Source organism: Ranitomeya imitator, chromosome 2 (assembly GCF_032444005.1).
Source record: "Ranitomeya imitator isolate aRanImi1 chromosome 2, aRanImi1.pri, whole genome shotgun sequence".
NCBI classification, from domain to species: domain Eukaryota; kingdom Metazoa; phylum Chordata; class Amphibia; order Anura; family Dendrobatidae; genus Ranitomeya; species Ranitomeya imitator.
The window spans coordinates 410,685,992-410,713,039 of NC_091283.1; positions in this window are offsets into that span (position 1 = coordinate 410,685,992).

Consider the following 27,048-nt stretch of genomic DNA (forward strand, 5'->3'; position numbering starts at 1 on the left):
CAAAATATTCAAGACTTTGTGGTTCAGAATTCTATGTTAGAACCAAGAATTCCTATTCCTGATTTGTTTTCTGGAGATAGAGCTAAATTTCTGAGTTTCAAAAATAATTGTAAACTGTTTCTGGCTTTGAAACCTCGCTCCTCTGGTGACCCAGTTCAACAAGTTAGGATCATTATTTCTTTATTACGTGGCGACCCTCAAGACTGGGCATTTTCCCTTGCGCCAGGAGATCCTGCATTATGTAATATTGATGCGTTTTTCCTGGCGCTCGGATTGCTGTACGATGAACCTAATTCGGTGGATCAGGCAGAGAAAAATTTGCTGGCTCTGTGTCAGGGTCAGGATGAGATAGAGATTTATTGTCAGAAGTTTAGAAAGTGGTCCGTGCTCACTCAATGGAATGAAGGTGCGCTGGCAGCTATTTTCAGAAAGGGTCTCTCTGAAGCCCTTAACCCCTTTACCCCCAAGGGTGGTTTGCACGTTAATGACCAGGCCAATTTTTACAATTCTGACCACTGTCCCTTTATGAGGTTATAACTCCGAAACACTTCAACGGATCCTGGTGATTCTGACATTGTTTTCTTGTGACATATTGTACTTCATGATAGTGGTAAAATTTCTTTGATAGTACCTGCGTTTATTTGTGAAAAAAACGGAAATTTGGCGAAAATTTTGAAAATTTCGCAATTTTCAAACTTTGAATTTTTATGCAATTAAATCACAGAGATATGTCACACAAAATACTTAATAAGTAACATTTCCCACATGTCTCCTTTACATCAGCATAATTTTGGAACCAATTTTTTTTTTTGTTAGGGAGTTATAAGGGTTAAAAGTTGACCAGCAATTTCTCATTTTTACAACACCATTTTTTTTTAGGGACCACGTCTCATTTGAAGTCATTTTGAGGGGTCTATATGATAGAAAATGCCCAAGTGTGACACCATTCTAAAAACTGCACCCCTCAAGGTGCTCAAAACCACATTCAAGAAGTTTATTAACCCTTCAGGTGTTTAATAGGAATTTTTGGAATGTTTAAATAAAAATGAACATTTAACTTTTTTACACAAAAAATTTACTTCAGCTCCAATTTGTTTTATTTTACCAAGGGTAACAGGAGAAATTGGACCCAAAAAGTTGTTGTCCAATTTGTCCTGAGTACGCTGATACCCCATATGTGGCAGTAAACCACTGTTTGGGCGCATGGGAGAGCTCGGAAGGGAAGGAGCGCATTTTGACTTTTCAATGCAAAATTGACAGGAATTGAGATGGGACGCCATGTTGCGTTTGGAGAGCCACTGATGTGCCTAAACATTGAAACCCCCCACAAGTGACACCATTTTGGAAAGTAGACCCCCTAAGGAACTTATCTGGATGTGTGGTGAGCACTTTGACCCACCAAGTGCTTCACAGAAGTTTATAATGCAGAACCGTAAAAATAAAAAATCATATTTTTTCACAAAAATTATATTTTTGCCCCCAATTTTTTATTTTTCCAAGGGTAAGAGAAGAAATTGGACCTCAAAAGTTGTTGTCCAATTTGTCCCGAGTACGCTGATACCCCATATGTGGCAGTAAACCACTGTTTGGGCGCATGGGAGAGCTCGGAAGGGAAGGAGCGCCGTTTGACTTTTCAATGCAAAATTGACAGGAATTGAGATGGGACGCCATGTTGCGTTTGGAGAGCCACTGATGTGCCTAAACATTGAAACCCCCCACAAGTCACACCATTTTGGAAAGTAGACCCCCTAAGGAACTTATCTGGATGTGTGGTGAGCACTTTGACCCACCAAGGGCTTCACAGAAGTTTATAATGCAGAGCCATAAAAATAAAACAAAATTTTTTTCCCACAAAAATTTTTTAGCCCCCAGTTTTGTATTTTCCCTAGGGTAACAGGAGAAATTGGACCCCAAAAGTTTTTGTCCAATTTGTCCTGAGTACGCTGATACCCCATATGTGGGGGGGAACCACCGTTTGGGCGCATGGGAGGGTTCGGAAGGGAAGGAGCGCCATTTGGAATGCAGACTTAGATGGAATGGTCTGCAGGCGTCACATTGCGTTTGCAGAGCCCCTAATGTACCTAAACAGTAGAAACCCCCCACAAGTGACACCATTTTGGAAAGTAGACCCCCTAAGGAACTCATCTTGATGTGTTGTGAGAGCTTTGAACCCCCAAGTATTTCACTACAGTTTATAACGCAGAGCCATGCAAATAAAAAATATTTTTTTTTCCACAAAAATTATATTTTAGCCCCCAGTTTTGTATTTTTCCAAGGTTAGCAGGAGAAATTGGACCCTAAATGTTGTTGTCCAATTTGTCCTGAGTACGCTGATACCCGATATGTGGGGGGGAACCACCGTTTGGGCGCATGGGAGGGCTCGGAAGGGAAGGAGCATCATTTGGAATGGATTGGTCTGCAGGCGTCACATTGCGTTTTCAGAGCCCCTAATGTACCTAAACAGTAGAAACCCCCCACAAGTGACCCCATATTGGAAACTAGACCCCTCAATGAACTTATCTAGATGTGTTGTGAGAACTTTGAACCCCAAAGTGTTTCACTACAGTTTATAACGCAGAGCCGTGAAAATAAAAAATCTTTTTGTTTTCCCACAAAAATTATTTTTTAGCCCCCAGTTTTGTATTTTCCCAAGGGTAACAGGAGAAATTGGTCCACAAAAGTTGTTGTCCAATTTGTCCTGAGTACGCTGATACCCCATATGTTGGGGTAAACCCCTGTTTGGGCACACAGGAGAGCTCGGAAGGGAAGGAGCACTGTTTTACTTTTTCAACGCAGAATTGGCTGGAATTGAGATCGGACGCCATGTCGTGTTTGGAGAGCCCCTGATGTGCCGAAACAGTGGAAACCCCCCAATTATAACTGAAACCCTAATCTAAACACACCCCTAACCCTAATTCCAACGGTAACCCTAACCACACCTCTAACCCTGACACACCCCTAACCCTAATCCCAACCCTATTCCCAACTGTAAATGTAATCTAAACCCTAACCCTAACTTTAGCCCCAACCCTAACTGTAGCCCCAACCCTAACCCTAACCCTAGCCCTAACCCTAGCCCTAACCCTAACCCTAGCCCTAACCCTAGCCCTAACCCTAGCCCTAACCCTAGCCCTAGCCCTAACCCTAGCCCTATCCCTAGCCCTAGCCCTAACCCTAGCCCTAACCCTAGCCCTAGCCCTAACCCTAGCCCTAACCCTAGCCCTAATGGGAAAATGGAAATAAATACATTTTTTTTTATTTTTCCCTAACTAAGGGGGTGATGAAGGGGGGTTTGATTTACTTTTATAGCGAGTTTTTTAGCGGATTTTTATGATTGGCAGCCGTCACACACTGAAAGACCCTTTTTATTGCAAAAAATATTTTTTGCAATACCACATTTTGAGAGCTATAATTTTTCCATATTTTGGTCCACAGAGTCATGTGAGGTCTTGTTTTTTGCGGGACGAGTTGACGTTTTTATTGAAAACATTTTTGGGCACGTGACATTTTTTTATCGCTTTTTATTCCGATTTTTGTGAGGAAAAATGACCAAAAGCCAGCTATTCATGAATTTCTATTGGGGGAGGCGTTTATACCGTTCCGCGTTTGGTAAAATTGATAAATCAGTTTTATTCTTCGGGTCAGTACGATTACAGCGATACCTCATTTATATCATTTTTTTATGGTTTGGTGCTTTTATACGATAAAAACTATTTTACAGAAAAAATAATTATTTTTGCATCGCTTTATTCTCAGGACTATAACTTTTTTATTTTTTTGCTGATGATGCTGTATGGCGGCTCTTTTTTTGCGGGACAATATGACGCTTTCAGCGGTACCATGGTTATTTATATCTGTCCTTTTGATCGCGTTATTCCACTTTTTGTTCGGCGGTATGATAATAAAGCGTTGTTTTTTGCCTCGTTTTTTTTTTTTTTTTCTTACGGTGTTTACTGAAGGGGTTAACTAGTGGGACAGTTTTATAGGTCGGGTCGTTACGGACGCGGTGATACTAAATATGTGTACTTTTATTGGTTTTTTTTTTTTTATTTAGATGAAGAAATGTATTTATGGGAATAATATTTTTTTTTTTTCATTATTTTGGAATATTTTTTTTTATTTTTTTTACACATTTGGAAAATTTTTTTTTTACTTTTTTACTTTGTCCCAGGGGGGGACATCACAGATCAGTGATCTGACAGTTTGCACAGCACTCTGTCAGATCACTGATCTGACATGCAGCGCTGCAGCCTTCACAGTGCCTGCTCTAAGCAGGCTCTGTGAAGCCACCTCCCTCCCTGCAGGACCCGGATCCGCGGCCATCTTGGATCCGGGGCTCGAGCAGGGAGGGAGGTGAGGAGACCCTCGCAGCAACGCGATCACATCGCGTTGCTGCGGGGGGCTCAGGGAAGCCCGCAGGGAGCCCCCTCCCTGCGCGGTGCTTCCCTGCACCGCCGGCACATCGCGATCATCTTTGATCGCGGTGTGCCAGGGGTTAATGTGCCGGGGGCGGTCCGTGACCGCTCCTGGCACATAGTGCCGGATGTCAGCTGCGATAAGCAGCTGACACCCGGCCGCGATCGGCCGCGCTCCCCCCGTGAGCGCGGCCGATCGGCTATGACGTACTATCCCGTCCAGGGTCAGATAAGCCCAGGGCACCTCGACGGGATAGTACGTCTAAGGTCACAGAGGGGTTAAGGATGTCATGGTGGGATTTCCCATGCCTGCTGGTCTGAATGAGTCTATGTCTTTGGCCATTCAGATCGGTCGACGCTTGCGTGAGCGTAAATCTGTGCACCATTTGGCGGTATTATCCGAGCATAAACCTGAGCCTATGCAGTGCGATAGGACTTTGACCAGAGTTGAACGGCAAGAACACAGACGTCAGAATGGGCTGTGTTTCTACTGTGGTGATTCCACTCATGCTATCTCCGATTGTCCTAAGCGCACTAAGCGGTTCGCTAGGTCTGCCACCATTGGTACGGTACAGTCAAAATTTCTTTTGTCCGTTACTTTGATCTGCTCTTTGTCATCTTATTCTGTCATGGCATTTGTGGATTCAGGCGCTGCCCTGAATTTGATGGACTTGGAGTATGCTAGGCGTTGTGGTTTTTTCGTGGAGCCCTTGCAGTGTCCTATTCCATTGAGAGGAATTGATGCTACGCCTTTGGCCAAGAATAAGCCTCAGTACTGGACCCAGCTGACCATGTGCATGGCTCCTGCACATCAGGAGGATATTCGCTTTTTGGTGTTGCATAATCTGCATGATGTGGTCGTGTTGGGGTTGCCATGGCTACAAGTCCATAACCCAGTATTAGATTGGAAATCAATGTCTGTGTCCAGCTGGGGTTGTCAGGGGGTACATGGTGATGTCCCATTTCTGTCTATTTCGTCATCCACCCCTTCTGAGGTCCCAGAGTTCTTGTCCGATTACCGGGATGTATTTGATGAGCCCAAGTCCAATGCCCTACCTCCGCATAGGGATTGTGATTGTGCTATCAATTTGATTCCTGGTAGTAAGTTTCCTAAAGGTCGACTGTTTAATTTATCTGTACCTGAGCACGCCGCTATGCGGAGTTATGTGAAGGAGTCCTTGGAGAAAGGTCATATTCGCCCGTCATCGTCGCCATTGGGAGCGGGGTTCTTTTTTGTGGCCAAGAAGGATGGTTCGCTGAGACCTTGTATAGATTACCGCCTTCTAAATAAAATCACGGTCAAATTTCAGTACCCCTTGCCGCTGCTATCTGATTTGTTTGCTCGGATCAAGGGGGCTAGTTGGTTCACCAAGATAGATCTTCGTGGTGCGTATGATCTTGTGCGTATTAAGCGGGGCGATGAATAGAAAACTGCATTTAATACGCCCGAGGGCCATTTTGAGTACCTAGTTATGCCTTTCGGACTTGCCAATGCTCCATCGGTGTTTCAGTCCTTTATGCATGACATCTTCCGAGAGTACCTGGATAAATTTCTGATTGTATACTTGGATGATATTTTGGTCTTCTCGGATGATTGGGAGTCTCATGTGAAGCAGGTCAGAATGGTGTTCCAGGTCCTGCGTGCTAATTCTTTGCTTGTGAAGGGATCAAAGTGTCTCTTTGGTGTTCAGAAGGTTTCATTTTTGGGGTTCATTTTTTCCCCTTCTATTATCGAGATGGACCCTGTTAAGGTCCAGGCCATCCAGGATTGGACTCAGCCGACATCTCTGAAGAGTCTGCAAAAGTTCCTGGGCTTTGCTAATTTTTATCGTCACTTCAGCGGTAATTTTTCTAGTATTGCTACACCATTGACCGATTTGTCCAAGAAGGGTGCTGATGTGGTCAATTGGTCTTCTGCTGCTGTGGAAGCTTTTCAAGAGTAAAAGCGTCGTTTTTCTTCTGCCCCTGTGTTGTGTCAACCAGATGTTTCGCTTCCGTTCCAGGTCGAGGTTGATGCTTCTGAAATTGGAGCGGGGGCTGTTTTGTCGCAGAGAAGTTCTGATTGCTCGGTGATGAAACCATGCGCCTTCTTTTCCAGGAAGTTTTCGCCTGCTGAGCGAAATTATGATGTTGGCAATCGAGAGTTGCTGGCCATGAAGTGGGCATTCAAGGAATGGCGTCATTGGCTTGAAGGAGCTAAGCATCGCATGGTGGTCTTGACTGATCACAAGAACTTGACTTATCTCGAGTCTGCCAAACGGTTGAATCCTAGACAGGCTCGTTGGTCGCTGTTTTTCTCCCGTTTTGACTTTGTGGTTTCGTACCTTCCGGGCTCTAAAAATGTGAAGGCGGATGCCCTGTCTAGGAGTTTTGTGCCCGACTCTCCGGGTTTGTCTGAGCCGGCGGGTATTCTCAAAGAGGGAGTAATTTTGTCTGCCATCTCCCCTGATTTGCGGCGGGTGCTGCAAAAATTTCAGGCTAATAAACCTGATCGTTGCCCAGCAGAGAAACTGTTTGTCCCTGATAGGTGGACGAATAAAGTTATCTCTGAGGTTCATTGTTCGGTGTTGGCTGGTCATCCTGGAATCTTTGGTACCAGAGATTTAGTGGCTAGATCCTTTTGGTGGCCGTCTCTGTCGCGGGATGTGCGTTCTTTTGTGCAGTCCTGTGGGATTTGTGCTCGGGCTAAGCCCTGCTGTTCTCGTGCCAGTGGGTTGCTTTTGCCCTTGCCGGTCCCGAAGAGGCCTTGGACACATATCTCTATGGATTTTATTTCGGATCTCCCCATCTCTCAAAAAATGTCGGTCATTTGGGTGGTTTGTGATCGCTTCTCTAAGATGATCCATTTGGTACCCTTGTCTAAATTACCTTCCTCCTCTGATTTGGTGCCATTGTTCTTCCAGCATGTGGTTCGTTTACATGGCATTCCAGAGAACATCGTTTCTGACAGAGGTTCCCAGTTTGTTTCGAGGTTTTGGCAAGCTTTTTGTGCTAGGATGGGCATTGATTTGTCTTTTTCTCCGGCTTTCCATCCTCAGACTAATGGCCAGACCGAATGAACCAATCAGACCTTGGAAACATATCTGAGATGCTTTGTTTCTGCTGATCAGGATGATTGGGTGTCCTTCTTGCCTTTGGCTGAGTTCGCCCTTAATAATCGGGCCAGCTCGGCTACCTTGGTTTTCCGTTTTTCTGCAACTCTGGTTTCCATCCTCGTTTCTCTTCAGGGCAGGTTGAGTCTTCGGACTGTCCTGGTGTGGATACGGTGGTGGACAGGTTACAGCAGATTTAGACTCATGTAGTGGACAATTTGACCTTTTTCCAGGAGAAGGCTCAACGTTTCGCTAATCGCAGACGCTGTGTGGGTCCCCGACTTCGTGTTGGGGATTTGGTTTGATTGTCATCTCGTCATATTCCTATGAAGGTTTCCTCTCCTAAGTTTAAGCCTCGTTTCATTGGTCCGTATAGGATTTCTGAGGTTCTTAATCCTGTGTCTTTTCGTTTGACCCTTCCAGATTCTTTTTCCATCCATAACGTATTCCATAGGTCATTGTTGCGGAGATACGTGGCACCTATGGTTCCATCTGTTGATCCTCCTGCCCCGGTTTTGGTGGAGGGGGAGTTGGAGTATATTGTGGAGAAGATTTTGGATTCTCGTGTTTCGAGACGGAAACTCCAGTATCTGGTTAAGTGGAAGGGTTATGGTCAGGAAGATAATTCCTGGGTCTTTGCCTCTGATGTCCATGCTGCCGATCTTGTTCGTGCCTTTCATATGGCTCATCCTGGTCGGCCTGGGGGCTCTGGTGAGGGTTCGGTGACCCCTCCTCAAGGGGGGGGTACTGCTGTGAATTCTGTGGCAGAGCTCCCTCCTGTGGTCACAAGTGGTACTGCGGCTTCTGAGTTTCCTTCCTCAGGTGATGTGGTGAAGTCGTTAGGTGCTGCTCTATTTAACTCCACCTAGTGCTTTGCTCCTGGCCTCCAGTCAATGTTCTAGTATTGGTCTTGCCTCCTCCTGGATCGTTCCTGTGGCCTGTCTGCTCTGCATAAGCTAAGTTTTGCTTGTGTTATTTTTGTTTGCTATTTTTTCTGTCCAGCTTGCTTTATTGGTTTTTCTGGCTTGCTGGAAGCTCTGGGACGCAGAGGGAGCACCGCCGCACCGTTAGTCGGTGCGGAGGGTCTTTTTGCCCCCTCTGCGTGGTTGTTTGTAGGGTTTTGTGTTGACCGCAAAGTTATCTTTCCTATCTTCGGTCTGTTCAGTAAGTTGGGCCTCACTTTGCTAAATCTATTTCATCTCTGTGTTTGTATTTTCATCTCTTCTCACAGTCATTATATGTGGGGGGCTGCCTTTTCCTTTGGGGTATTTCTCTGAGGCAAGGTAGGCTTATTTTTCTATCTTAGGCCTAGCTAGTTTCTCAGGCTGTGCCGAGTTGCATAGGGAGCGTTAAGCGCAATCCACGGCTGCCTCTAGTGTGGTTGGATAGGATTAGGGATTGCGGTCAGCAGAGTTCCCACTTCTGAGAGCTCGTCCTATGTCTTTTGGTTATTGTCAGGTCACTTTGTGTGCTCTGAACTTCAAGGTCCATTGTGGTTCTGAATTACCTAATCATAACAGCCAAGCTAAAGCAGACGCATGGGGCTGGTATTCTCAGGCTGGTAAGGGGCCATGGATATTGACTGCCTCCCATCCTAAAAATAGCAGCCCGCAGTTGCTCCATTAAAAGCACATCTATTACGTGCACTAATTCTGCTGCTTTGGCTGGCTCTGTCTACTTGCCCTGTTGCAGTGTATAGAATCATAGAATGTTACAGTTGGAAGGGACCTCAAGGGTCATCATGTCTAACCCCCTGCTCAGTGCAGCACACGATTCACTAAACCATCTCAGTCACATGTCTGTCCAGCCTCTGTTTGAAGACTTACATTGAAGGAGAACTCACCACCTCTCGTGGCAGCCTGTTCCACTCATTGATCAACCTCACTGTCAAAAAGTTTTTTCTAATATCTAATCTGTATCTTCTCCCTTTCAGTTTCATTCTATTGCTTCTCGTGTTTCCATGTGCAAATGAGAATAAGGATGATCCTTCTACAATGTGCCCTTCAGATATTTGTAAACAGCTATTAAGTCTCCTCTTAGCCTTCTTTTTTGCAAGCTAAACATTCCCCAATTCTTTAACTGTTCCTTGTTGGATATATTTGCAGTCCACTCACCATCCTGGTAACTCTCCTCTGAATTTGCACCAGTTTTTTAAAATGTGGTGCACAGAACTGGACACAGTATTCCAGATGAGGCTGACCAAGGAGTAGAGGGGGATAATTACTTCACTTGATCTAGGCTATATGCTTCTCTTAAAGGGAATCTGTCACCCCAAAAATTGTATATGAGCTAAGGCCACCGGCATCAGGGGCTTATCTAGAGTATTCTGTAATGCTGTAGATAAGCCCCTGATGTGACCTGAAAGGTAAGAAAAACAGTTTAGATTATACTCACCCAGGGGCGGTCCCGTTGCGGTTCAGGTCCGATGAGTGTAGAGGTCCGGGTCCAGCGCTTCCTATCTTCATACGATGACGTCCTCTTCTTGTCTTCCTGCCGCGGCTCTGGCGCAGGCAAACTTTTTCTGCCCTGTTGAGGGCAAAGTACTGCAGTGCGCAGGCGCCGGGAAAGGTCAGAGAGGCCCGGCGCCTGCACACTGCAGTACTTTGCTAGGCAGGGCAGACAAAGTACACCTGTGCTGGAGCCGCGTCAGGAAGACAATAAGAGGACGTCATCGCATGAAGCTAGGAGGTGCCGGACATGGACCGCGACGCCCATCGGACCCGGACCGCAGTAGGACCGCCCCTGGGTGAGTATAATATAACCTGTTTTTCTTACCTTTCAGATTACATCGGGGGCTTATCTAAAGCATTACAGAATGCTGTAGATAAGCCCCTGATGCCCGTGGCCTTAGCTCATATTCAATTTTTGGGGTGACAGATTCCCTTTAATACATCCTAAAATGGTGTTTGCCTTTTTTGCTGCTGCATCACACTGTTGCGCGTGATCTAATAGTATTTCCAGGTCTTTTTCACACATGCTGTTGCTTAGTTTTATTCTTCCCATTAAGTAGATGTAATTTTTGTTTTTCTTGCCAAGCTGTAGAATCTTGCATTTGTCCCTGTTAAATACCATTCTATTAGTCACTGCTTGTTGTTCAAGCTTATCTAGATCCTTCTGAATCCTTCCTCTGTCTTTTCTAGTGTTAGGGTTGAGATCAGCTGTTTTATGGCCACTGACATCAAGCCCACAGGTTACTAATGGAAAGGCGCCTATAAGACACCCCCATTACTAACCCCTTAGTTAGATAGTAAATAAGGCTACTTTCCCACTAGCGTCGGCCCGCTGCTGTGCGTTGGGCCAACATACCGACACATCCTGTGACAACGCAGCACAATGGGGGCAGCGGATGCATTATTACAACGCATCTGCTGCCCCATTGTGACTTGCGGGGAGGAGGGGGCGGAGTTCCGGCTGCGCATGCGCGGTCGGAAATGGCGGACACGATGCACAAAAAAACGTTACATGTAACTTTTTTTGTTCCGAAGGTCCGCCACAACACGACGCAGCCGTCGTACGATGGTTGCGATGTGTGGCAATGCGTCGCTAATGTTAGTCTATGGGGAAAAAACGCATCCTGCAGCCAACTTTGCAGGATGCGTTTTTTCACCAAAACGACGCATTGCGACGTGCGTCGTATGACCCTAGTGTGAAACTAGCCTAAGACACAGCCAGAATAAAGTCCTTTAATTGATAGAAAGACATAGTCTCCTTTATTTGAAATAAAATTAAAAAGCACACTTATACTCACCTTACGTCTATTCCATAACAGCCGTTGTCCCCTGTAAGACAACAAATATAATAAACAACCATATCCCTCACCTGTCCTACTTGTCACTGAAGCTGAAGCATCATGGCACCGTTCAGGTTGTAAACCAGTTGTCGCAGAGATGGATTATGGCGTGGACAGTATGGCTAATCTTCACTTTGGACAGGTGAGGGATATGGAAATGTGTAAAACAGGGTGTTTTGTTTTATTTTAAATAGCTGATTTTATTCTTGCTATGTGTTTATTTCAATACTTACAATGAGGTTAGTAATGGGGGCATCTTACAGACCCCTCTGCATTACTAACCCTTGTGCTTGATGTCACCTGACAATTCAAATCTCATAAAAATTCTCTTGCTTTGCAAGTGCCAGTGCTGGACTGATGAACTCTAGAGAGTGCGGCACTGGGCATTCTGGCATTCAGCAGTGCGGCATTGGAGCTATCATGAGACCCATTGGCTTGAACTTAGGTATCTTTTCAGGTTTCCAGAGTGCACAGCCACTGGGTTTCCCGGCTACTGCACAGCTTGGAAACCTCATGGGAATTTATGAGTGACATTTTAAGGTTACTGGATTTTCCATCTACTGGAACACATGAAGGCTGTGAATTAAGGTTACATTGAGTGTGTATTTTATTGTACTTGTTTTTTTTTTTGTTTGTTTTTTTTTAAATTTATTAACAATGTTTGAACCAGCCAGACCCAAACATTCAGGGATTCGCCCATCACTACTGGGGAATATTAACATTAACATTCTCACTGCTTTAGTTTATACTACAGTAGCTCTATTGCTACCCTAGCCAATCAGCAGTGTAGAATTTAAGATTTTCTCTGTCCTACCCTATCAACGATGTTAATATTATGACATGATGTGGTCATCTAATTTTTTTGGAAAGAAATAACTGATTTCCCGTCTAAGATGATGATCAAGTTCTCAGATCCTGTGTGTACCGTTTTGGCATATTGGATGATGAGCAATGGCTCCGCCATCCCTAAGTATTCCTAAGTGATGGATTGATCTTGGCAATGAAAACCATTACTATGCAGAACATGGATAGGCGTTCATCTAAGAAATCTACCTGGGTGTGTATGTTAAATGTAATTGAGGTATATGAACGGTTTGGAAGAGCCCTACAAACTTTGCCAAGGTCTGGTGAGCATGGAGTCCCTCTCTGCTAACAGCTACAGCTTCATAAAGAACATTTCAGAACCTACTCCGTTTGCACCCACTGGAGCAAAAGGTGACATGAGCTTCTTTTGTTCCCCATAACGCAGTGTTGCCCCAATTGACTATACACTGGACATTTAGTCTCTTCTTAACTAATTGAGTGAATCGCTATTGCGTATGTATCCTTGTGGATGCTCTCTTTTTGCTTGCACAACTATAGATGGGGGTCTTTGGTCTTTGTGAGGTTCAGTTGAACAATGATAATGGGCAGTAATCCTATATTCCAAGAAACAGGGTCATCATCCCTCCATAAGATGCTCCATACGTTCATCTGCCCAGTCCCACAAGCTCGCTGCCTCGGGGTAATTCTTGATGCTGATGTCTCCTTCAAACCACATATCCAAGCCCTTTCCACTTCCTGCCGACTTCAGCTCAAAAATATTTCACGAATCCGTACATTCCTCAACCAAGAATCTGCAAAAACCCTAGTCCATGCCCTCATCTCTCGCCTTGACTACTGCAATCTCCTGCTCTGTGGCCTCCCCTCTAACACTCTCGCACCCCTACAATCTATTCTAAACTCTGCTGCCCGACTAATCCACTTGTCCCCCCGCTATTCCCCGGCCACTCCCCTCTGTCAATCCCTTCACTGGCTCCCCATTGCCCAGAGACTCCAGTACAAAACCCTAACCATGACGTACAAAGCCATCCACAACCTGTCTCCTCCATACATCTGTGACCTCGTCTCCCGGTACTTGGCTACACGCAACCTCTGATCCTCACAAGATTTCCCTCTCTACTCCCCTCTTATCTCCTCTTCCCACAATCGTATACAAGATTTCTCTCGCGTATCACCCCTACTCTGGAACCCTCTACCACAACACATCAGACTCTCGCCTACCATCGAAACCTTCAAAAAGAACCTGAAGACCCACCTCTTCCAACAAGCCTACAACCTGCAGTAACCACTGATCGACCAAACCGCTGCATGACCAGCTCTATCCTCACCTACTGTATTCTCACCCATCCCTTGTAGATTGTGAGCCCTCGCGGGCAGGGTCCTCTCTCCTCCTGTACCAGTTATGACTTGCATTGTTTAAGATTATTGTACTTGTTTTTATTATGTATACCCCTCCTCACATGTAAAGCGCCATGGAATTAATGGCGCTATAACAATAAATAATAATAATAATAATACATTATAATATCTGCCTTGGTGCTTTCCTTATTGGAAAGTCTGTAGCATTATCAATACAAAAAAGGTATCTGTATACTATTTTATTGGTTTAAAAAATCCCATGAACTTTGTAAAAAAAATTGTTCTATGTCGCCATTTTTCGAGACCTGTAAATTTTTATATTACCAATACCATTAAGGAATTTACTTTTTTGCATGGTTAGCCATTGTTTTTATTCATTTTGGAGTGCATGCATATGCTGTGCTTTGATCGCTTTTTAGTGTTATTGCCATGAACAAAAAAATGCATTTGTGGTGTTTTGATTTTATTTTTCTCATTACGGCATTTAAAGATTGGCTTAATTAATTTTATATTTTGATAGACCAGACATTTCTAGATGCAGCTATAGCAAATATGACTACACAGAGCAATTTCATGTTTTTTTATGCCCCTCTCCCCTCCCCCCATCTGCATGTTTAACTCTTAGGGTGGCTTTAGGGTGCAAAATTGTAACTGCTGTTATATATTCATATAGGTTCGCTTTAGTAGAGAGGTCATGGTACCTGAGCTGCGCTTGTGGAAACGAAGAATCCTTGATGGTTATAGAATGAAGGTTTTTATTACATCAACGCGTTTCGGCACTTTTAGCAAGGTAAAAAAAATACTACCTTTGTTTTATCTTGAAAAGGGTGCCAGTTTGGTGGCAAAACACATTGATGCTTAAAAACCTTAATTTTATACCCTCAAGAATTCTTCATTTCCGCAAGGGCAACCCAGGTACCGTGCTGTGAATTGCTATCTGTAAGAAGTTTTCCTAGAGCCACGGATTCTAAGGCTTTTATAGGTGTCATGCCCTTCCCCTCAGGCTCTAATATGTGTTCAGTCACCCCATGAGAGCACTAATATCACTCTCACCTGCTATTATTTCTCATGCGGTATTGACTTATTGTGCCCTTCTGTCCTTCTGATATCTCACTTATATCTTAATTTTCCCTCATCTGTGATAGTGACCATATCATTTTATGATGTTGTCCCAATAAGACCATCTCTTTTCTTCTACCCTATGTAGACATATGAAAAACAGAAAAGGGTGCCCCATGCTCGGGACCCCAATATTAATCAAAGTAGTTAAACACTTTACCTGGTAGATCTTTCATTCATTCGCATGGTCAGTGTACTGTAGGGTTGGTGTATGGTCATACATTTATAGCAGGTTATATTATTGGAGGCTTCACAAGCCAAACCTGTGGCAATCATCAAATTTCCCAGCTGCTTCTTTTTTAAAAAAAAGTGGTCCTCACAAGACATTGCCTATAAGAGAAATTCCAGATCATTGAGTGAACTGTCCCATCATATAGGTAACCTTGGCTTTTGGAGTTCAGTCATTGATGTTCCCCTGTGTCATAAGTCAGTATCCTTTAAATATATTATGATACATTATTACATTATTAAGGGTCACTAATATTACTGGGTGTTGCCTAATGAATTATGCCAAATACAATTTTAGTTTTTCTTTACTGTAACACTTTCAGGGGACAAATCTTACATTTGTCAGGGCCTCCGGAATATCAATTGTGCAAAAACATCTTGGACCTTTCTCCGTTTCTTTGGGCAGTTCGTTCCCCACCCACCTGATCTCTCAACGAGGCTGGCAAATCTTTTAAATCACCCCAATTAGGTAATTATAAGCAAGACAGCTGGTCCTAAGAAGCTATAATGACTGCACCTGGAGATAATAAGCCCAGATAAAGGCGGCTATTTCACCATATAACTCCATCATTTGTCTAAACTACAAATGACATAACGTACGCTGAAATGGACCCAGGAGGGAGATATTACCGGCTCTTCCGCAAAGCCGCAATGATGGTTCCTATCATCAAATCTACAATATTGTAAAAGCTGGGTCAGGAGGTAAAAATATATTCCTTAACCCTTTTGCAGTAAGTGACCCCCTAGCCCTAAAAAATGTGATCTATTGAAGGACCCATTAAATAAGTCTTAGAAACTTTAATAGCAAACAAAAAGTTGTGTAAATCTTCAATTACAATCAATTTCCTAAAATTACTTGTTCACTAGTTTTTGACCAGCCAATGACAGCCACTTTGTTTCATAGTCTTTGCTATTATACAGGATTACAACGTTCCTTGCGTTCATGGCCAAGTTCACTGCATCCTATGCGACCTGTTACTGACCTGTCCTGGCTGAAGCACCGGGCCTGGCTCCCTTCTACTATGGCTGCCTTCATTTGTACTAGTTCATGCCAGGATTCGCAGAATGGCCAACAAACAGATCTAACATCATCACCAAAGCCCTTTTAAGCCAGACTCAGGCAGAGGCCAGGTGGGTATTAAACAACATTGCTTCAGTTGCCTCAATTTTATCAGGAGTTTTCTGCTAGTTCACTTGGTCCAGCTCTAGCCACGTGTCTGCCATATATTCATCTTTTCTTGACTTCCATTCTGCAACAAGTTATATTTCCAATCTCAGCCCAATTGAATTAAGTATTGTCCTCCCCATCTTCTAAAATAAGTTACCAGCTTCATGCAATTGTTTACACCTTGCCTCTGTAGTCTTCCTCTTCCAGCAAATCTCTGGCTTTCCTGTAGTTCGTTGTATTCCTGTTTTTAACCATTGTCCTGCTGGAATATACCACACTGAATTTACTTCCCAGTTACTCCTGTGTTTAACTACTGCCATGCTGGAAGATACCACACTAATATGACTTCTCAGTTGTTCCTGTGTTTAGCTATTGCCCTTCTGGATGATACCAGACTGAATTTCAATCATTAACTGTTTTCCTGCCAGAAGATTCCAGTTTCTTATACACCTGCGGCTACTGTTCTTGTGTGCTTGGCTCTGCATATGAAGATCTGTGCTATGTGCTCTGTCTGCTTGTCTGCAATCCTGCATATTCAGCTATACTGGTCCTCATCGATCACTGTGTTGTTGCAGTCCGGTCCGTGCTGCTAACTCAGATCTATGGCTCAGGCTATCTGCAGACGGTTCGGATTTTGCTGCGGATTTTGCTGTGGATCCGCAGCAGATTTGACGCTACGGATCTGCAGCTGTTTTCCATGCGTTGTACAGTACCATGTAAACCTATGGAAAACAAAATCCGCAGTGCACATGCTGCGGAAAAAAAGCGCGGAAACGCAGCGGTGTTTTTTCCGCGGCATGTCAATTCTTTGTGCGGATTCCGCAGCGATTTACACCTGCTCCTCAGTAGGAATCTGCAGGTCTAATACCACAGGTGGAATCCGCACAAAAACTGCGGTAAATCCGTGGCACATCCACGGGTAATCTGCAGTGCGCAAGGTAAGATTGTCTTGTGCAGGCATGTACTACAGAGGACAGAGAATGAACTTCAATCCAATATTGCAGCCAGCATTAAGCCAGCGGGTAAGGAAAGGGTGGATCAAACACCCAAAAACCCCGCCTCCATGGCTGAAGATTGTTCCCTCCAAATTCAGGTGACAGAGTCCCTTTAATACAACATCAATATCCTATGAAAGTCTCTTTTTATGTTTACCAAGCTTCTCACTAATAAGTCCAAGAGAGATGTTTTACAACATCCATGTTCTTTCATTGTGTTACAAGGTTGTAATGCTGTAATGTGAGGTTGGAACATGGAACTTTTACTGTATTACCGTAAAGGTCACTTGAGTACAATCTTGGCTGGAAATACAACAGGGGGATATCGAAATATAATTATATTGTGGTAGAAGCAGAATTATGTTATTTTCAGGATCTCTGTCTGTTTCCCCTCTACATCATAGGTCTGCACCTAATTATTTCTGCTGGCTCTGTACTGTACCTTGTAAACCTAAAGCCTGCATTATATTACATGCTTCTGTGGAAGTATAAAACAACTCAGCCTTGAAATAGATAAATAGGTAGATAGATAGATAGATAGATAGATAGATAGATAGATAGATAGGTAGATAGATAGATATGAATGCTTTCCTTGTGCAGGTTTCTGGAGGCCCATTCATGGGCAATAAAAAAATGGAATATGAATTGCAACTTTTCTCCTTTTACCAGGGTCACTCAATAGCAAAGGGCATGGGACTATCTAGGGCATGAGCAAAAAAAGGGGAGAAGCCAGCGCAGCCTAAGGTTAAGATGCAATACATAAAGTGCGAATGTACATATTAATTTCTAACTGTATTTTCAAAATGAGACATTTAGCAAACAATTGATCAATTCTTTGAGCCACCCCGCCTCTTCACGGCAATCTCATAATGGGGCAGTCCTACACTACGTTTTTTATATTCACTGTGCCATAAAGGCCTCCTAAATGAACTAAATGCAAGACCACATTAAAAACATGCTGTACCTGGAGCACATACTGAGTCACCCCCATGGCGCCAGAGTAGGCAAGCGAGGATAAAGGTTGACCAGGTCCAGACAGACATTTCGGATCCAACCTCCACACTGCCCATCTAGAGCCACAGATGAAGAGTGAAACAGGTGGTTGGATCCGAAATGTCTGTCTGGACCTGGTCAACCTGCGCTGGCTTCTCCCCTTTTTTTGCTCTATCTAGGGCATGGTCCGTTAGACTTAAGGTACCTTCACACATAACGATTTCATTAACGATATCGTTGCTTTTTGTGACGTAGCAACGATATCGTTAACGAAATCGTTATGCGTGACAGCGACCAATTATCAGGCCCCTGCTGGGAGATCGTTGGTCGCTGGGAATGATTAGGACCTTTTTTTTGGTCGCTGATCACCCACTGACATCGCTGAATTGGCATGTGTGACGCCGATCCAGCGATGTCTTCACTGGTAACCAGGGTAAACATCGGGTTACTAAGCGCAGGGCCTCACTTAGTAACCCAATGTTTACCCTGGTTACCATTGTAAAAGTTAAAAAAAAAACAAACAGTACATACTTACATTCCGGTGTCTGTCCCCCGGCATCAGCTTCCCTTCCCTGTCAGCGCCAGCCGGCCGTAAAGCAGAGCACAGCTGGAGAGCTGTCTGTGTGCAGAGGCGTAGCTAGAGCTTTTGCCGCCCGGGGCTGCTCCCGAGTTTGGCGCCCCCCCCCCCCCCGCTCAATACACACAAAGTTTACCAAAAATAGTTTTCCTGTTTTGTAGAACTTAAACTGGGCCTAATGGTGTCACCCCCACATGCCAAACCTGTGACTTTTAATTAATTAATATCAGAGAGAACAAATGACCGCCATACACAACAGAATCCACTATAACAAGACCAATAATATCACATACAGGAAGACACACCACCACACCATGACCAGACCACATAGTGACCGAATAATACTATATACAAGGGACAAATACCGCCTCACCATGACCAGATCACATATTACCACCACTTGGTGACCAAATAGCACATACAAGGGACAAATACCACAACACCATTTCCAGACCACATATTACCACCACATAGTGACTGAATACTACAATACTGATCAGTAATAAAAAAAACACAATACTATCACCATAAGTGCCAGTATTCACAGGAGATCTGTACTTAGTATGCAGTGTCTGTGTAGAGGTAATACAAAGATCACTGGTGGTATTATACACAGGAGCTCTGTATATAATGTATAGGTAATACAGTGATCACTGGTGACATTATACTATATACAGCGGTCCTGTGTACATAGTGTATAGTGTCAGTGTATAGGTAACACTGACTCACCAGTGACGTCTCTAGATGAAGTCCTTCATTCATCTTTCATCCAGCACAGACCGCCATCATTTCTCCCAGCCAGCACTCGTTTCTGCAGGAAATAACACAGTTATCTCGAGCTCCGCTTGTAGAACACATTACTTAATTTTTAACAACTTCTACATTACACCACATGAAGAAAAAAATGTGATATAGTGTCACTCTGCACAGTAACAGGACCGTCCCCCCATTTAAAACAGTATACTCAAAAAATAAATTAAATACATCACTGCAGTAATAACATCCCTTAATTAGCCCATATGGTAATACTATTCCCCACCCTGGCCCCGTTTATCTCATTCCTGGCTCCAGCCATATGTTCTCCCATCCTGCCCTCATGAGTATCCATTCTACCCCATATGATCTCCACATCCTGCCCCATCAGTCTCCATCGTATCCATCCTGCCCCATGATCCAATCCTGCCCCATGTCTTTCATTCTGCCCCGTGTCTCCAATCATGCCACGTGTCTACATTCTGCCCATGCCTCAAGTCCTGCCCCCAGTGTGTCCAGCAATCTGCCCCAGTGTGTCCAGCAATCTGCCCCAGTGTGTCCAGCATATTACCCCCAGTGTGTCCAGCATATTACCCCCAGTGTGTCCAGCATATTACCCCCAGGTTGTCCAGCAATCTGCCCCAGTGTGTCCAGCATATTACCCCCAGGTTGTCCAGCAATCTGCCCCAGTGTGTCCAGCATATTACCCCCAGTGCGTCCAGCATATTACCCCCAGGTTGTCCAGCAATCTGCCCCAGTGTGTCCAGCATATTACCCCCAGTGTGTCCAGCAATCTGCCCCAGTATGTCCAGCAATCTGCCCCAGTGTGTCCAGCATCATTGCCCCAGTGTGTCCTGCATTGCACCCAGTGTGTCCAGAAATCTGCCCCAGGGTCTCCAGCATTGCCCCAGTGTGTCCAGCATATTGCCCCCAGTGTGTCCAGCAATCTGCCCCAGTGTGTCCAGCATATTACCCCCAGGTTGTCCAGCAATCTGCCCCAGTGTGTCCAGCATATTACCCCCAGTGTGTCCAGCAATCTGCCCCAGTATGTCCAGCATATTACCCCCAGTGTGTCCAGCAATCTGCCCCAGTATGTCCAGCAATCTGCCCCAGTGTGTCCTGCATTGCCCCCAGTGTGTCCAGCATTGCCCCCAGTGTGTCCAGAAATCTGCCCCAGGGTCTCCAGCATTGCCCCAGTGCGTCCAGCATTGCCCCCAGTGTGTCCAGCGATCTGCCCCAGTGTCCAGCATTGCCCCAGTCTGTCCAGAAATCTACCCCAGTCTGTCCAGAAATCTGCCCCAGTCTGTCCAGAAATCTGCCCCAGTCTGTCCAGAAATCTGCCCCAGTCTGTCCAGAAATCTGCCCCAGTCTGTCCAGAAATCTGCCCCAGGGTCTCCAGCATTGCCCCCCGACAGACAGTCAGACAAAGAAAAAAAAAAAGTAAAATCCTCACCTCTCCCGTTCCCAGCGCAGGTCCGGTGCACTCAACGTCTCTCCGGCTCTGCAACGCTCAGAACAGAGAGGCTGAGCGCGCAGTGATGACGTCATCGCGCCCTCTGCCCTGAGACGTCGCAGAGTCAGAGAGCGCTGAAGACGCTGCAGCTACCGCGCAGCCGCAGGAACCAGGAGAGGTGAGTATTAGCGCTGGCACGGGGGGGGGGGACGCGCCCAAAGATTTAAAGGGCACACATCTTTTTTTTTTTTTCCCTCCTCCTGCAGCGCCGGCCGCGGCCCGGTGACCCGCCCCCCGCAGTGTGCCGCCCGGGGCGGCCCGCCCCCCCCCCCCCCGCACCCCCTTTTCCTACGCCACTGTCTGTGTGACAGCTCTCCAGCGACCACACAACGACCTAAACAGCGACGCTGCAGCGATCGGCATCGTTGTCTATATTGCTGCAGCGTCACTAAATGTGACGGTACCTTTACAGATTAGATAGAAGCTTCATGGCTGTCTATGTGGTATATATGCCCCACAGCGGTGTTCCCCAACTTCAGTCCTCAAGAGTAGGGTTGAGCGAAACGGGTCGAACATTTTCAAAAGTCGCCGACTTTTGGCTAAGTCGGGGTTTCATGAAACCCGATCCGACCCCTGTGCGGGGTCGGCCATGCGGTACGCGACTTTCGCGCCAAAGTCGCGTTTCAATGACGCGAAAAGCGCCATTTCTCAGCCAATGAAGGTAAACGCAGAGTGTGGGCAGCGTGATGACATAGGTCCTGGTCCCCACCATCTTTGAGAAGGGCATTGCAGTGATTGGCTTGCTGTCTGCGACGTCACAGGGGCTATAAAGAGGCGTTCCCGCCGACCGCCATCTTACTGCTGCTGATCTGAGCTTAGGGAGAGGTTGCTGCCGCTTTGTCAGAAGCAGGGATAGCGTTAGGCAGGGTCCATTAACCACAAAACCGCTTGTGCTGCAGCGATTTGCACTGTCCAACACCACCCTCGGTGTGCAGGGACAGTGGAAGTTTTTTTTTTTTTTTTCCCCCTCAGCGCTGTAGCTCATTGGGCTGCCCTAGAAGGCTCCCTGATAGCTGCATTGCTGTGTGTACGCCGCTGTGCAAACCAACTGCTTTTTTCAAAGCACAAATCCTCTTGTTCCTTCCTTTCTGCACAGCTATCTTTTTTGTTTGTCCACACTTTTTATTTGATTTGTGCATCAGTCCACTCCTTATTGCTGCCTGCCATACCTGGCTGAGATTACTGCAGGCAGGGAGATAGTAATTGTAGGACATTCCCTGTTTTTTTTTTTTTTTTGGTGGGAGATTAAGATTGGCAATTTGGCATTTCTGCTAGAGTGCCATCCCTGTGTGTGCCATCTCTCTCACATAGTGGGCCATAGAAAGCCTTTTCATTTTTCTGTATTTTTTTTTGTGGGGTGTATAAATTCTCCCTGATAAAAATACAGTGGGAGATTAATATTAGCCTTTGGGCTTGTGTGCCAGTCCTGAGTGTGCCATCTCTCTCACAAATAGTGGGCCATAGAAAGCCTATTTAATTTTTTTTTGGGTTTTATAAATTTTCCCTGAAAAAAGGGAGATTAATATTGGCCTCTGGGCTTGTGTGCCAGTTGTGAGCGTGCCATCTGTGCCAGCCCTGAGCGTGCCATCTCTCTCACAAATAGTGGGCCATAGAAAGCCTATTTAATTTTTTTTTTTGGTTTTATAAATTCTCCCTGAAAAAAAGGGAGATTAATATTGGCCTCTGGGGTTGTGTGCCAGTTGTGAGCGTGCCATCTGTGCCAGTCCTGAGCGTGCCATCTCTCTCACAAATAGTGGGCCATAGAAAGCCTATTTAATTTTTTTTTTGGTTTTATAAATTTTCCCTGAAAAAAGGGAGATTAATATTGGCCTCTGGGCTTGTGTGCCAGTTGTGAGCGTGCCATCTGTGCCAGTTGTGAGCGTGCCATCTCTCTCACAAATAGTGGGCCATAGAAAGCCTATTTAATTTTTTTTTTGGTTTTATAAATTTTCCCTGAAAAAAGGGAGATTAATATTGGCCTCTGGGCTTGTGTGCCAGTTGTGAGCGTGCCATCTGTGCCAGTCCTGAGCGTGCCATCTCTCTCACAAATAGTGGGCCATAGAAAGCCTATTTAATTTTTTTTTTGGTTTTATAAATTCTCCCTGAAAAAAAGGGAGATTAATATTGGCCTCTGGGCTTGTGTGCCAGTTGTGAGCGTGCCATCTGTGCCAGTCCTGAGCGTGCCATCTCTCTCACAAATAGTGGGCCATAGAAAGCCTATTTAAATATTTTTTTGGTTTTATAAATTCTCCCAGAAAAAAAGGGAGATTAATATTGGCCTCTGGGCTTCTGTGCCAGTCCTGAGCGTGCCATCTGTGCCAGTCCTGAGCGTGCCATCTCTCTCACAAATAGTGGGCCATAGAAAGCCTATTTAAATATTTTTTTGGTTTTATAAATTCTCCCAGAAAAAAAGGGAGAAAATAATATTGGCCTCTGGGCTTGTGTGCCAGTTGTGAGCGTGCCATCTGTGCCAGTCCTGAGCGTGCCATCTCTCTCACAAATAGTGGGCCATAGAAAGCCTATTTAATTTTTTTTTTGGTTTTATAAATTCTCCCTGAAAAAAAGGGAGATTAATATTGGCCTCTGGGCTTGTGTGCCAGTTGTGAGCGTGCCATCTGTGCCAGTCCTGAGCGTGCCATCTCTCTCACAAATAGTGGGCCATAGAAAGCCTATTTAAATATTTTTTTGGTTTTATAAATTCTCCCAGAAAAAAAGGGAGATTAATATTGGCCTCTGGGCTTCTGTGCCAGTCCTGAGCGTGCCATCTGTGCCAGTCCTGAGCGTCCCATCTCTCTCACAAATAGTGGGCCATAGAAAGCCTATTTTTTTTTTTTTGGGGGTTTTAGAAATTCTCCCTGAAAAAAAAAGGGAGATTAATATTGCCCTTTGGGCTTGTGTGCCAGTACTAAGCGTGCCATCTCTCTCTCTCTCTCTCTCTCAGTCAGTGGGCCATAGAACGCCTATTTTTGGTTTTATTTGTTTTCTAAATTCTCCCTGAAAAAATCATTATATTTTATTTGGTTTCTAAATTCTTCCTGATAAAATCATATTTTTTTTATTATTTTTTTTCTAAAGTCTCCCTGAAAAAAACAAAACAAAAAAAAAAACAAACAAAAAAAACAGTGGGGGATTAATATTGGCCTTTCTGCTTGTGTGCCAGTCTTGACTCCTGTGTGCGTCATCTCTCACTTAGTGGGCCATAGAACGCCTATTTTTGGTTTTATTTGTTTTATAAATTCTTCCTGAAAAAATCATTTTATTTTATTTGGTTTCTAAATTCTTCCTGATAAAATCATATTTTTTTTATTATTTTTTTTTCTAAAGTCTCCCTGAAAAAAAAAAAAAAAAACAACCAAAAAAAACAGTGGGAGATTAATATTGGCCTTTCTGCTTGTGTGCCAGTCTTGACTCCTGGGTGTGCCATCTCTCTCTCTCTCTCTCTCTCTCTCTCTCCAATTGTGGTCCATAGAAAGCCTATATTTTTTTTCCTTGATTTGGGTTCCAAAATCTACCAGAGAAAATAACTACATCAATCATTGGTAGAAAAATATTGGCCTCTGGGCTTGTGTGCCACTCCTGACTCCTGTGTGCGTCATCTCTCAGTCAGTGGGCCATAGAACGCCTATTTTTGTTTTTATTTGTTTTATAAATTCTCCCTGAAAAAATCATTTTATTTTATTTGGTTTCTAAATTCTTCCTGATAAAATCATATTTTTTTTATTATTTTTTTTTCTAAAGTCTCCCTGAAAAAAAAAAAAAAAAAACAGTGGGAGATTAATATTGGCCTTTCTGCTTGTGTGCCAGTCTTGACTCCTGTGTGCGTCATCTCTCAGTCAGTGGGCCATAGAACGCCTATTTTTGGTTTTATTTGTTTTATAAATTCTTCCTGAAAAAATTATTTTATTTTATTTGGTTTCTAAATTCTTCCTGATAAAATCATATTTTTTTTATTTTTTTTTTTTCTAAAGTCTCCCTGAAAAAAAAAAAAAAAAACAACCAAAAAAAACAGTGGGAGATTAATATTGGCCTTTCTGCTTGTGTGCCAGTCTTGACTCCTGGGTGTGCCATCTCTCTCTCTCTCTCTCTCTCTCTCTCCAATTGTGGTCCATAGAAAGCCTATATTTTTTTTCCTTGATTTGGGTTCCAAAATCTACCAGAGAAAATAACTCCATCAATCATTGGTAGAAAAATATTGGCCTCTGGGCTTGTGTGCCACTCCTGATTCCTGTGTGCGTCATCTCTCACTCAGTGGCCCATAGAAAGCATATAGTTTGTTACATTTGTTTTCTAAATTCTCCCTGCAAAAATCTATTTTTTTTTTTTTTTTTGGTGTTTCTAAAGTGTTCCTGAAAAAAATAAAAATAAAAAAAAAATAATAGTGTGACATTAATATTAACATTTGTGCTTCAGTGACAGTCCTGCGTGTGGGGCATCTCTCTAATTTGCAGCCACCAAAAACAGAGTGTGTAACATTGGGCCTGATTTTCGCTGTGGTCTCACCAACCTGTAAAGGGGTAGCTAAATCATACTGAAGTTATAGCTCACCGTGTAAGTTGTGTGACTGCAACAAATAACGTTAGTTTGGTTACGTTTTTAAAACAATGAGGAAGTCTAGTGGAAGAGGTCGTGGCCGGGGGCGTTCATTGTCAGCTGGTAATGAGGGTAGTGGTAGTGGTGGAGCATCAGGTGGTCGTGGGGAAAAAAATATTGCACCTAAGTCTGGAGCTGTGGAGCCAGGTTCGTCGTCCGGCTACACAAGGCCTCGAACGCTCCCTTTTCTGGGATTAGGAAAACCGCTTTTAAAGCCGGAGCAGCAAGAGCAAGTTTTGGCTTATCTTGCTGACTCAGCCTCTAGCTCTTTTGCCTCCTCTCGTGAAACTGGTAAAAGTAAAAGCAGCGCGTCGTTAGTGGATGTTCACGGTCAGGGACAAGTCACTTCCTTGTCCTCTTCAGCAAAAACAACAACAGAGAAGAATGCAGCAGGCGACACAACGGGTTACTCCATGGAGCTCTTTACACATACCGTCCCTGGCTTAGAAAGTGAAGCAGTTAACAGTCCATGCCCATTACAAGTTGAATCTGACATGGAGTGCACTGACGCACAGCCACAGCCAGACTACTATGCTGGTCCTTTGACTCAGACCACAACATTGCCCTCGCAGGGTGCTGATCAAGAATCAGACCCTGATGAGACTATGTTGCCCCATCACGAACGCTATACCACCAAACGACACGGTGACACAGACGAAGTTGCGCAGGAGGTACAAGAAGAGTTATTAGATGACCCAGTTCTTGACCCCGATTGGCAGCCATTGGGGGAACAGGGTGCAGGCGGCAGCAGTTCTGAAGCAGAGGAGGAGGAGGGGCCGCAGCAGGCATCAACATCGCCACAGGTTCCATCTGCCGGGCCCGTATCTTGCCCAAAACGCGTGGCAAAGCCAAAACCTGGTGGAGGACAGCGTGGCCATCCGGTTAAAGCTCAGTCTGCAATGCCTGAAAAGGTATCCGATGCTAGAAAGAGTGCAGTCTGGCATTTTTTTAAACAACATCCAATTGATCAGCGCAAAGTCATCTGTCAAAAATGTTCTACTTCCTTAAGCAGAGGTCAGAATCTGAAAAGTCTCAATACTAGTTGCATGCATAGACATTTAACCACCATGCATTTGAAAGCTTGGACTAACTACCAAACGTCCCTTAAGGTTGTTGCACCCTCGGCCAATGAAGCTAGTCATCAACGCAACATCCCTTCCGGCAGTGTAGGACCACCATTTAGCGCACCACCTGCTGTATCTGTGCAGGTATCTTTGCCAGGCCAAAGCAGTCAGGGTCAGGGAATCACCAGTTTCGTAGTAGGAAACACTGCATCTAGGGCACCGGCGGCAACAATACCATCTCCCACCGTCTCTCAGTCTGCCATGTCCACCGGCACCCCCGCTAGTTCCACGATCTCCAGCTCTCCAGTCCAGCTCACCCTACATGAGACTATGGTTAGAAAAAGGAAATACTTAGCCTCGCATCCGCGTACACAGGGTTTGAACGCCCACATAGCTAGACTAATCTCGTTAGAGATGATGCCCTACCGGTTAGTTGAAAGCGAAGCTTTCAAAGACCTGATGGACTACGCTGTACCACGCTACGAGCTACCCAGTCGACACTTTTTTTCCAGAAAAGCCATCCCAGCCCTCCACCAGCATGTTAAAGAGCGCATCGTCCATGCACTCAGG